Source organism: Cupressus sempervirens, chromosome 6, assembly GCF_028749045.1.
Source record: "Cupressus sempervirens isolate cs-2001-9-10 chromosome 6, ASM2874904v1, whole genome shotgun sequence".
NCBI classification, from domain to species: Eukaryota; Viridiplantae; Streptophyta; class Pinopsida; order Cupressales; family Cupressaceae; genus Cupressus; species Cupressus sempervirens.
Genome location: NC_143123.1, coordinates 532,698,537 through 532,709,497, shown reverse-complemented (window position 1 = coordinate 532,709,497; position 10,961 = coordinate 532,698,537).

Here is a 10,961-nt window from a genome sequence, read left to right as displayed (position 1 = left end):
CTTATGGCTCTTTTGAATGCAAGATCTTCTTCAAAGATTACATCTCTACTAAGTTCAATACTTTTCTGTCCAGGTATGAAAATCCTATATGCCTTAGATGTTTCACTATACCCTACAAAAATACCTTTCCTCCCAGAGGGTTATAAGTTGGTTCTCTTTTCTTTTGGAACATGGATATATATAGGACACCCAAAAATTCTAAGATGACTTATATTGGGTTTTACCTTAGTAAATACTTCTTCAAGGGTCTTATCTTTAAGATAGGAGTGAGGGCTTATGTTTTGAATATATACAATAGTACAAGAGGCTTTTGCCCAAAGATAATAGGGTAAAAGCATAGATCTGTGTCACCGTTTGGGATATTCGAGGGAGTTACGACTGAAATAGTTATGGCCATAAGGGTTTCGACCATAACCCCTTCGGCCATACAGATGTGGTGCTTTCGTGTGCCTACGTGGTCACTAGGGTTTCGGTCAGAATTTCAACCGTAACCCCTTCGGCTGTATAAACATGGCACTTTCGCAGGCCTACGTGGCCGCTGGGGTTTTGATCGGAACCGTTTCGACCAAAACCATTTTGACTGTAATCCCACAAAATTATAAAAAGCAAAAATTGCTTGTCAAGGGTCATTTACATACTATTGCAATTTTGAGAGTGGTTTAGAGTTTTTCAGCCGTAACTGATAAGTGGTTGTTTTTATTTTGTAGTTATTACATGTTAGCATTAGTTAAATTAATTGTCTTTTAAGTGTTTTAGTAATTAAATTAATTATATTTTAAGTATTTTATTAATTATATTAATTATATTTAAAATGTTTTAGCAATTGATTATTTAGACTAGTTAATTTTTTTATATAGCTAGATCAATATGTTAGATTTAAAGAACTATATAGTATTTTTTAATTAAATATCTATTTAATCATAAATGTAGATTTTACATCAAACATAGAAAATTCAAGTGGAGACCTAGATAACTAAAGTAATTACATGTGAGAAAACATTAGCATAGTATAAACCTATATAGATAAATAACATGTAACTTGAAAAATTAGGTATCTAACTAAACTATGATAAGTTCTAGTTGTTCAAACTTGAAAAATTAAAATTTAACCAATTTCAAACTTCTAACTTGGAAACTAGAATAACATGCATGTACATGAAACTTCAAAAACTTGTTAAGACCTCAAGATAGCTATAAATTAGTTACATTTTAGAAAACATTAACGTAGTAAACCTATGTACTATTTAATAACATGTGCATATTTTTTGTTCACATACATGAACTAGATACATCAAGTTTCAATATATAAATTTAACATGTGTGTTAAATTAAAATGATCTATATTTTTTAGTTACATTCAACTTTGTACATACATGTTTTAAATTAAATTTAACTTTTAGTTGTATATGTACTTACATTTATATCTTAACTCTACATTTACAGATAAGATCTTATTTGCATATATCATGATGGCATCTAGTAGTGCACCTATGTCCTCAGGGGAGGCTAGTGTTTAGGGCGGGGGTCGTAGTGTTGATTCGGGCACAACATATAGATTGATATCATCCTCTAAGGAGAGACAATGTCTATTTAGAGATACAGTTGCCAAGTTACCTCGTGCTATAGAGTATCTGGATTCTACATTTTTGGCTTCTACCACTCTCCCTAATAGGGAGAAGATTATTTCTATGAGAGGTGAATTATGCCATATGATTGAGATGATAAAGATGTACAACCCATTTGATGATATCAGTATTGAGAATTTTTACTCTTCCCTTTCTCATAGTGTCACTGGCATTGTGAAGTATACACTGATTAATGGAGAGGTCTCCACTGCTATGGTGAAGAGTATATTTTCATTTTATATAGATAGGCCTAGGGTCAGAGGTTCTTCAGCTATGAAGTGTATAGATCAACTTGTTGCACCATTTATATATCCTCGGTGGTTAGCTACGCATCATAGGTGGCCACAGAAGGATGAGTTTCCTCTTTATTTCTGCAAACAATTGTTTGCAGAATTTCATTTACATCATGATGTAGATTATACATATTTTCCAGGTCATTTTGGATAGGGCCTCGGTAGATTATCAGAGAGATTTAGACCTGCAGATACCCCTGTGCCCATTAATAAACAGGCAATGGTGGGTCTAAACCTTTTGGTCATGCCAAGAGCTCCACAGATTGTTGTTGCGGGTATAATTGTTCCCGATGATACAGTTAGGACTCAAATATATTCTAGCATTGCCGCAATTTCTACAGAGTTACAGGAGATGTCTTTAGATCAATGTGGCAGATATATGTTATGATCTCGTGGTACCATTTCGACAACTACATCCTCTAGCACAGGAGTTGATGATGTGTATGAGATTGTAGATATACCTTCTCCACTAGAGGTTTCTGTTATATCATATGTGGATGCATTGTGTCGTATGTCATCCTATTTAGCATCTGATCTTCTCAGTTTATATCAGGCATTATCGACAGTCATGGGGATTCCTCTTCGTGACATTGGTGGACACATTAGCCATATTTTCTCATGCACAACAAGATCATAGCCCTCATAGAGACAGGAGGATATCGCTGCACATTCTACAACACCTACTCCTATAGAGGGCCCTAAAACACCTATCCCCGCACCTACTCATGATCTTGTAGCACCTACTCCTATACAGGGCCATGCAACACCTGCTAGGGCCATATTTTCTCATGCACAGTAGGATCATAGCCCTCACAGAGATAAGAGGATATCCCTGCACATTCTACAACACTTGCTCCTACAGAGGGCCCTACAACACCTGTCCACACACCTACTCATGATCTTGTAGCACTTGTTCCTATACAGGGCCCTACAACACCCCCCTCCTACAACACCTTCTCATACTCAAGCCCCCATAGTATGACATGGTCTATTTACCACTATGATTTCAAATGAGATGGCTGACCTAGACTAGGCTACTCTATCACTACATGATTCAAATATCAGTCAGATTGGTAGAGCATTATATGATGCTACAGTAAATATAAATTTATATGTTTAAATTTATTTGTTACTATAATTTACATAAGTATACTTGTTTAGCGAACTTGAGCTTTTATACATGTACTTTAAAGAGACATACATATATTCAAGTGATTCAACTTGTGTACATACATGTGTGTTCTTTAGGGTCTTAGTGATAGTATCTCACATTTTGGAGATCTTTAGACTCCAATAAATCCTGCACGACATGAGTCACGGGTATGTTATGTATTTTTTATTATATATTTTCAGATAGATATATATGTACATATGATATAATACATGTACATATACATATAATTTTATAATTAAATTATAAATTTCTTTCATTTGGCATAGGGTTCAAACCTAGATCGTAGAGCCTTTTGTGGTCATGGATTAGGAGGGGGATGTGGTTGATCTTATTTTACATGTATATTTCATTGATGTTGGGATATTATATGTGTGTGTGTGTGTGTGTGTGTGTGTGTGTGTGTGTGTGTGTGTGTGTGTGTGTGTGTGTATGTCATTTCAGATACATTTGATACATGATATTTTAGAGACATTTGATGTGGTATTTTGGAGACATTTTATATGGTACTTTGGATACATTTTACATGGATGTACATTATTTCATAGATGTTTTATTTTGTAGATGTTCATATTATGTTCATGTCTTATGTTCACGTTGAATGTATGTATGTTTTTAATATTCATATTTTTATTTCATAGATCATGTGTTATTTTGTACATGTGTTATGTTGACATTTAATCAATAAATTTAATACATATTTAAGAACATAGAGAGTGCTAGTAAATAATACATGATGTGAGCTACAACATTTAATCACTAAATTTAATACATATAAGAACACAAAGAATACATACGAATATAAAGAATGTAATACATGCTATAGAATCAATTTTAAGAGTGCATTTAATCAGTAAAGAGATTGTCCTAATAGAATGTCTTAAGGGGAGGTCATAAGGGGAACTCCTAGAATAGGATGTCTCAAGGGGTTCTCTTAAGGGGTTGTCTTAAGGGGAGGTCTAAAGGGGAAGTCCTAATGGGATGTATGTACATATATATACACGAAACCATACACAAAATATAAATAACAATACATGTTCATCACTAAATTTAATACATATAAGAACACAAAGAATGCATGTACGAACATAAAGAATGTAATATGTGCTATAGAATCAATTTTAAGAGTGCATTTAATTAGTAAAGGAATTGTCCTAATAGGATGTCTTAAGGGGTTGTCTTAAGGGGAGGTCCTAAGAGGAAGTCTTAAGGGGAACTCCTAGAATGGGATGTCTTAAGGAGTTGTCTTAAGGGGAAGTCTTAAGAGGAGGTTCTAAGGGGAAGTCCTAATGGGATGTATGTACATATATATACATGAAACCATACACAAAATATAAATAGCAGTACATGTTCATCACTAAATTTAATACATATAAGAACACAAAGAATACATGTATGAACATAAAGAATGTAATACGTGCTATATAAATAACAATACATGAATGTTCATAATTTGTACCATATATCCAAGATCCATGATCAAATGTATATAAATTTACAAAATATATATCCAAAACGATATGTATGGAACTAGTAAATATGAAAGTATGAGAGCTATATATAGAAAATAAGTACAAATAGCTCTGAACCAGAGCTCCACAAACATTGTATTGTTAGGATCCTCTCTATTTTTAATTATCTCTAGAATATTTTCATGTCCTTCAATAAGTAGTTTCTACTTTTGATTTTCATGACGTCCTCTTCTTGTTATTGTGTCGAATTGTAACTTTGTTGCTACAACGTGGTTACTGTATTGTAAAAACTTTTCTCCAGGCATGTGTTTAATAAATTCAATACCGCTGTCAGTTATCCTAATTTGTTGATAATATGTTCCTTCAACAACAACTGATCCAATTGGATATGACTATCCATCAACATCTATAGTTCCTTCTAGCTGTATATGAGCAATGTTAGTATGCTAATAGAAACCAAATTTAAATAAAGCTTCTACAAACTAAACAAAATTCATAAACTTCAAGATAGACTAAGATGAGCTCTCAATTGAAAATATGAGCCATTAATGGGCTCTCTCAATGAGAAGCTCTCTTGTTGAGTGGCTTTATCTAAATGGATAGGATGTATGCTCAATATGCTTCCAAAGGCTTCAATGGATGATTGTGGATTTTTGGTGTGGATAGATGGCTTTAGTATGGATTTGGCTCTCAAAATAGCATTATAACTTTACTTCATGGATTGTGTTTTTTTGCAAAGGGGAAGGATCCAATTTATAGGCAAGAGGCTTGAGGGATTGAGGGCTAAGATGCAAGGATGGGAAAAAGCTCATGGAGGGCTCAGATTGCATGAGAAGAGAGCACATGGATTGTGCTTCCTTATAGCCAATCAAAGAGTGACACATGTCACATGGTGAGAGGATGGAGGAAAGGGGAAGGATGAGTCAACAAAGGAGGCTCAAGGGATAAAATCTTCATAAAGACCCTCATAATGACTTGTAAGAACCATAAAAGGGCTTGTAAGAGTCATTTATGACCTAGTGGACTTCATAAAGTTTTATGGTTGAGATATTTTGAGGGTGATGAGAGCAAATTCGACTTGGATTTGATTAGGAAGGTTTTAAGCTTGTTTAGGCTTGTGAAAATGATTAGAGGATGGATTAGGATGGTTTAGGATTAGCTTAAGGATAGGCAAGTGGATGGCATTTAATGAGGGTGGGTGAAGAAAGAGATATTTGTTAACTTTGGCTTGGGTTAGGAAGTTTTAACTCATGTTTAGGGAATGTGACAAGGTTAGGAGGGGATTAGGATTAGTTTTAAAGACATCTTCTAGAAGAGTCTAGACTTTGGATGAGGATAAAGACTTTCTAGAATAGTCTAGAATTTCCTAGGATGAGGATGAAGACTTTCTAGAAGAGTCTAGAACTTCTTAGGGTGAGGATAAATTAGATTTTTAGGAAATAAATAAAGTTTTATTTATTTCAAGGGTTTGGGTTGAGGAGATATTTATTAAAACTTTTTTAATAAACATGAGGATTAATATTTAATCTTAATTAAATATTTTGAGTTGGGATTAAGGGTAGGAAATGATGAGATTAGCCTTTAATCGAAATTAAAGAAGGATTAGAAGATTTTGGAAGAGGTTATTGGTCATAAGGAAATTGGCCAAGTTTTGGGCAAAAAATAAATTTTTTATTTATTTTAGGATTTTTGGTCAATTTATTAATTAAATAATTAATAAATAAGAAAATAATGTTTAAATAAGATTTAAACATTTTTGGGAGGGATTCCTTAATTAAATATTTTTAATTAAGATAAAGGGATTTAATGGCATAAAAATTAATTAATTAATTAATTAATTAATTAATAAATGATGATGTCATCAGGACTTTTTCAGAAAATAAAAATACTTTATTTTCTAAAGGTTTTTAGGTGTCTACACTAGCAACTTGTGTTTTGCTTTTGTGCATCTTAGAAGATAATAGTCTACATTTTCTACATTATTTGCTAAGGCTTGGACAACAAAAATATCTCCTACAATTTACATAAAAATAGATGTGTTTATAAAGTGAAAAATTAAATGAACATACATGCATGTCATATATATGTACATATGCCACAAACCTGGCATAACTTAATCAGAAACATGCTTATAATTAGCTGAATATATAGGATCATGAATGTCAATGTCAATGTCAGCATCTTCAAAATGAGGCTTTCTAACTATGTCCTTCAAATCCCAATGTAAAACATATCCACTCGCAATATTTTCACATACACTCATTAGATTGTCCTTCACGCAGTCATCACAAAAACATGATTTCTCTCATACTTTAATCACTGGGGGTTTGTGGTGCCATGTAGTCACCACTTGATGTAAACTTCTAATACCAGAAATCGTTTGACAATTGTAAGGATTAGATCGATCTATATCTGTTACAAATACAAATAATTTAATTAAAAACTTGAATTATAAGAATATGTACAGACATACATGCATTATATCAAATAAATAAATAAATTTAATACTTGTACCTTTCACTTCCAAAAAACAACGTTTATTATATTTAATATCTCAAGTAGCAAAATGATATTTGCACCATTCAACAATTTCTTATACATTATTACACACTAAATGTATGTACATATGTACTTGCAAGTTCATGTTGTCGAAGTGTGCCTTTATACATGCTCTTGTTCCATCGTGCTCCCCTTTTCCATGTCTGCTTTCAAAGAAGTTCCACAAAAACCCAACATTGCTTCTAACATGTTGCATGGCTAACCAATTAAATGTCTTTGCGGATTTAAATTGTCCTATGAATTCATGAAATGAGATTAAAAAATAATTATATAAATCAAATTGAAATACATGTACAAATCAATATAAGTTTTACATTTAAAGTTAAATAAAAAATGTACATGTATACATACACTAACCTGCACAACCATCAGACCAAATCCATTGCTCTGAAACATTTACTCCATGATTTCTAAGATCTTTAGAGAAGATTGCAAAACAATGAGCAACATAGCTCCTATCATGAACTCTGTCATCACTAATATAGAAATGAACCTCCTTGATGATAATGCATTCATTTTCCTCTGAACTTTCTATCTCATCTACCTCAAATTGTGCATGTCTATAAGTCACTTGTACAAATATTGCAACTTGTTCAGAATGAAAATATTGCCCTTGAAGCTCTATTTGAGGTGAAAATATATAGTTCTCAGAAAAATCTACAACAGAAAGAATACAACCAGGTAGAAAATAATTTTTTGAATCACGAAATTGTTTAGCTTGCCATCATGCACCATGACAATGTTGGATATGCGGATATATCAATGGACGTAACTTACAGTACATAAACTCATCATATCATAATTCACTCTCCTTCAATATATTTTTTTTGGATTTAGCTCCTGTCTTATTTTGGTATGTCTCATATTCATATCTCATCCATGAAACTGATGTCGATTCATTAATATTCTCATTCTGCAGTGGAAATTTAGATAAATCTCCACAATCTAGACATTGATTTATGATGCATTGTACTTTGAACTCATCTAAATCTTCTAATTTTTCACATAATATAGACTTTAGAAATTATAACGTACTGTTAGGGATGACCAAATTTGGATCAAGTACTGCCATAAGTTTTCTATATGATTACAAGTGTAGACCAAATTCAACATGGTTTCAACAACAACAAGTTTCATGCATCTTATTTATGCATACAAAGGAAGGACTTAGACCCTCAAACATTCTCTGACATATTTTCACATTTGGAAATTCTTGCTTGAATGTTTGAAATAATTCACTTTGTGTTATATCTATAAAATGTTTTGGATGTTCAATTATAGTCCCTGTCTCTTAATCTTTAATTTGTATAGTATCATGTCTATTGAAAGAAACATGAGATAATGTGGTCCAAAATTCAATAGCCAGTCTTTTTACATCTTCAAAAATTTTGTCTTTTCAAGGAACTTTGCAAATATTCACCCAATTATTCTCAATGTTTTCATCTAGCATATTTCTCCTCCTAATGTATCTTTGAACAATTCTTCTAGATATATGTAGTAAATAAAAAATTGCACGTACTTGTTTCCTATGTGTCAACTTTCTACTAGATATAGTAGTCATTAATGCTCTACGTGCAGTGCTCAAATCACCTCCTCGACATTATGCGTATAGTTTATCTTGTATCAACACCCATCAACTCCAAAACATGCCTCATATCTTTTCTCCTAAATAACTCGACAAATAATTGTGCCTTTCCAAATATACTTTTGTTTTTGAAATATTCATCTCACATGTTTTGGCAATGCTTTATAATAGCGTTCTCTTTTACCATTTATGTAGATGGAATTTGACTAAAAAGTAGGTCCTCGTCCAAATCCATCAAATTTCCTACACCTAATAATATGTTTCTATCATTAGAACTACCAATTTGTTCATCTTCATGAATCTCATCTTTTCCATTAACTTCAATAGTTTGGGTTTGATTACGTTTTGTATGACTTTTCATTTTGTCATCTCTTATTGTATCATATTTCCTTGATCTAGCCTTTTTATTACCCATTCAATACTTTGACCTATAGGAAAATATTTTAATTTAGATTCCACAAATATATCTCAATACTTCAATATAGAGTACATAAAATAACTAGGTGAAAAAAAAACTTTATTGATGATCCTTTGTAATTGTCATTAAACTCTAGGAAACAATTGATAAACATGACTTCAAAAAATATTTATTTTTAAAAAAGCTCCTTTAAATTTTGCAACTCACTGTGCATAATTTAAATTATAAATTACAATTAAAATCTAATTATTTTATATACGAAACCACCAATGTAACCGCTTGTAGTTTTTTGGGCCAAAAAGGGTCACGATCGAACCCCTTATGGTCGAAAGGGTTATGGTCATAACCCTTTCGGTCATAACTGCCTATGCGGCATCCTAAGTGGTAGCCACACAAGCAAAAGATGCAATTTTTGAATTTTTTTTACTTTGAATACTAATTTCTCCATCCAAATTGAAGTTTTTCCAAAAACTAAAAATACCCTTTGGTAGATCTTGGAGTCAAGATTATGGTCATATAAATTTTGTAGTATTTTGATTATTTAAAATATGTTATATTTATAAAATATTGCAAGTAGGTCTTTTAAGATTCAACAAGATATCTATTCAAAAAAAGAAAAAGAAAAAATGGTAAATCATGTTCAAAAAATAAAAAACTTTATGTGTACCTCTAGTGGAGAGAGTCATCTTCAAGAATATGTAATTTAAAAAAAAAAAATGTAGATTTGATAGAAAAAGTTTGGTAGGAAAAAAAATTGTCATTTTTTGATAAGTTTGACTTTGAACACTTATAACTTGAAACATATAAGTCCAATTTTTATTTTTTTTTGTCCACTAGGTATACATGTCAACTATAACATAGTTCAAAACTGGACCAAACTATGATCATTTGCATATAGTTGTTTGTGTGGGAACGAAACTTTACATTTTTAGCATTTAAAAAAAATAATAAAATTTTGACTCAATCAAATGGAAAATTACATGCATAAACTTCATCCAATTTTACACATTTCATTAGTTTACATCATCTTCAAATTCTAAACACAAATGTCCTTTTTCTGTCATTAAAGTTGAACAGTTTAAGTTCTTATATCCTTTTCCTTTATAAAAGGGTGACATAAGTTTGTGCTTTTACCCAATATTATAGATTTTGATAAAAAATATAGCTCTAGCGGCTTCTATAATTGACCTATTCTTTCTTTCTGCTACTCCGTTTTGTTTTGGATTGTAAGGAACAACATACTCCCTCTTATTCCCTGATTCTTTACAAAACCTTTTAAACAAGTATGAGGTATATTCTCCTCTATTATCAATTCTAAGGGTTTTAACTTTATACCCTCAAAAGTTTTTAGTTAATGTTTTGAATTCTTTAAATCTTTGTAGGATTTCTTCTGATTCTTTACATTTAAAAAAATAAATCCATGTTTTCCTAGGGAAGTCATCTATGAACGAGATGTAATACCAGAATCCTCCAAGAGAGGAACATACATAGGTCCGCATAAATTTGAATGAATTAATTTTGGTACATTATTTGTTTTTCTAGTACTATCATGAAAATGACTATTGGTGTTCTTACCCAGAGCACACGCTTTGTAAATACTTGAGTGATCTTTATTTAGTTTAGGCAATCCAATAACCATCTACTCCATAGTTGATAAAGTTTTGAAATTTAGATATCTTAATCTTCTATGCCATATTTCATTTATATTTGTAGCTTCATGAACTAAGGCTTTAATAGATCAACTAGATAATGTATTCAATTCATACAAATATCCTTTTCTCTAACCAGTTAACTTCACTTTCTTGATGGAGGAGTTATTTGCCCAAGTTAATACTTTG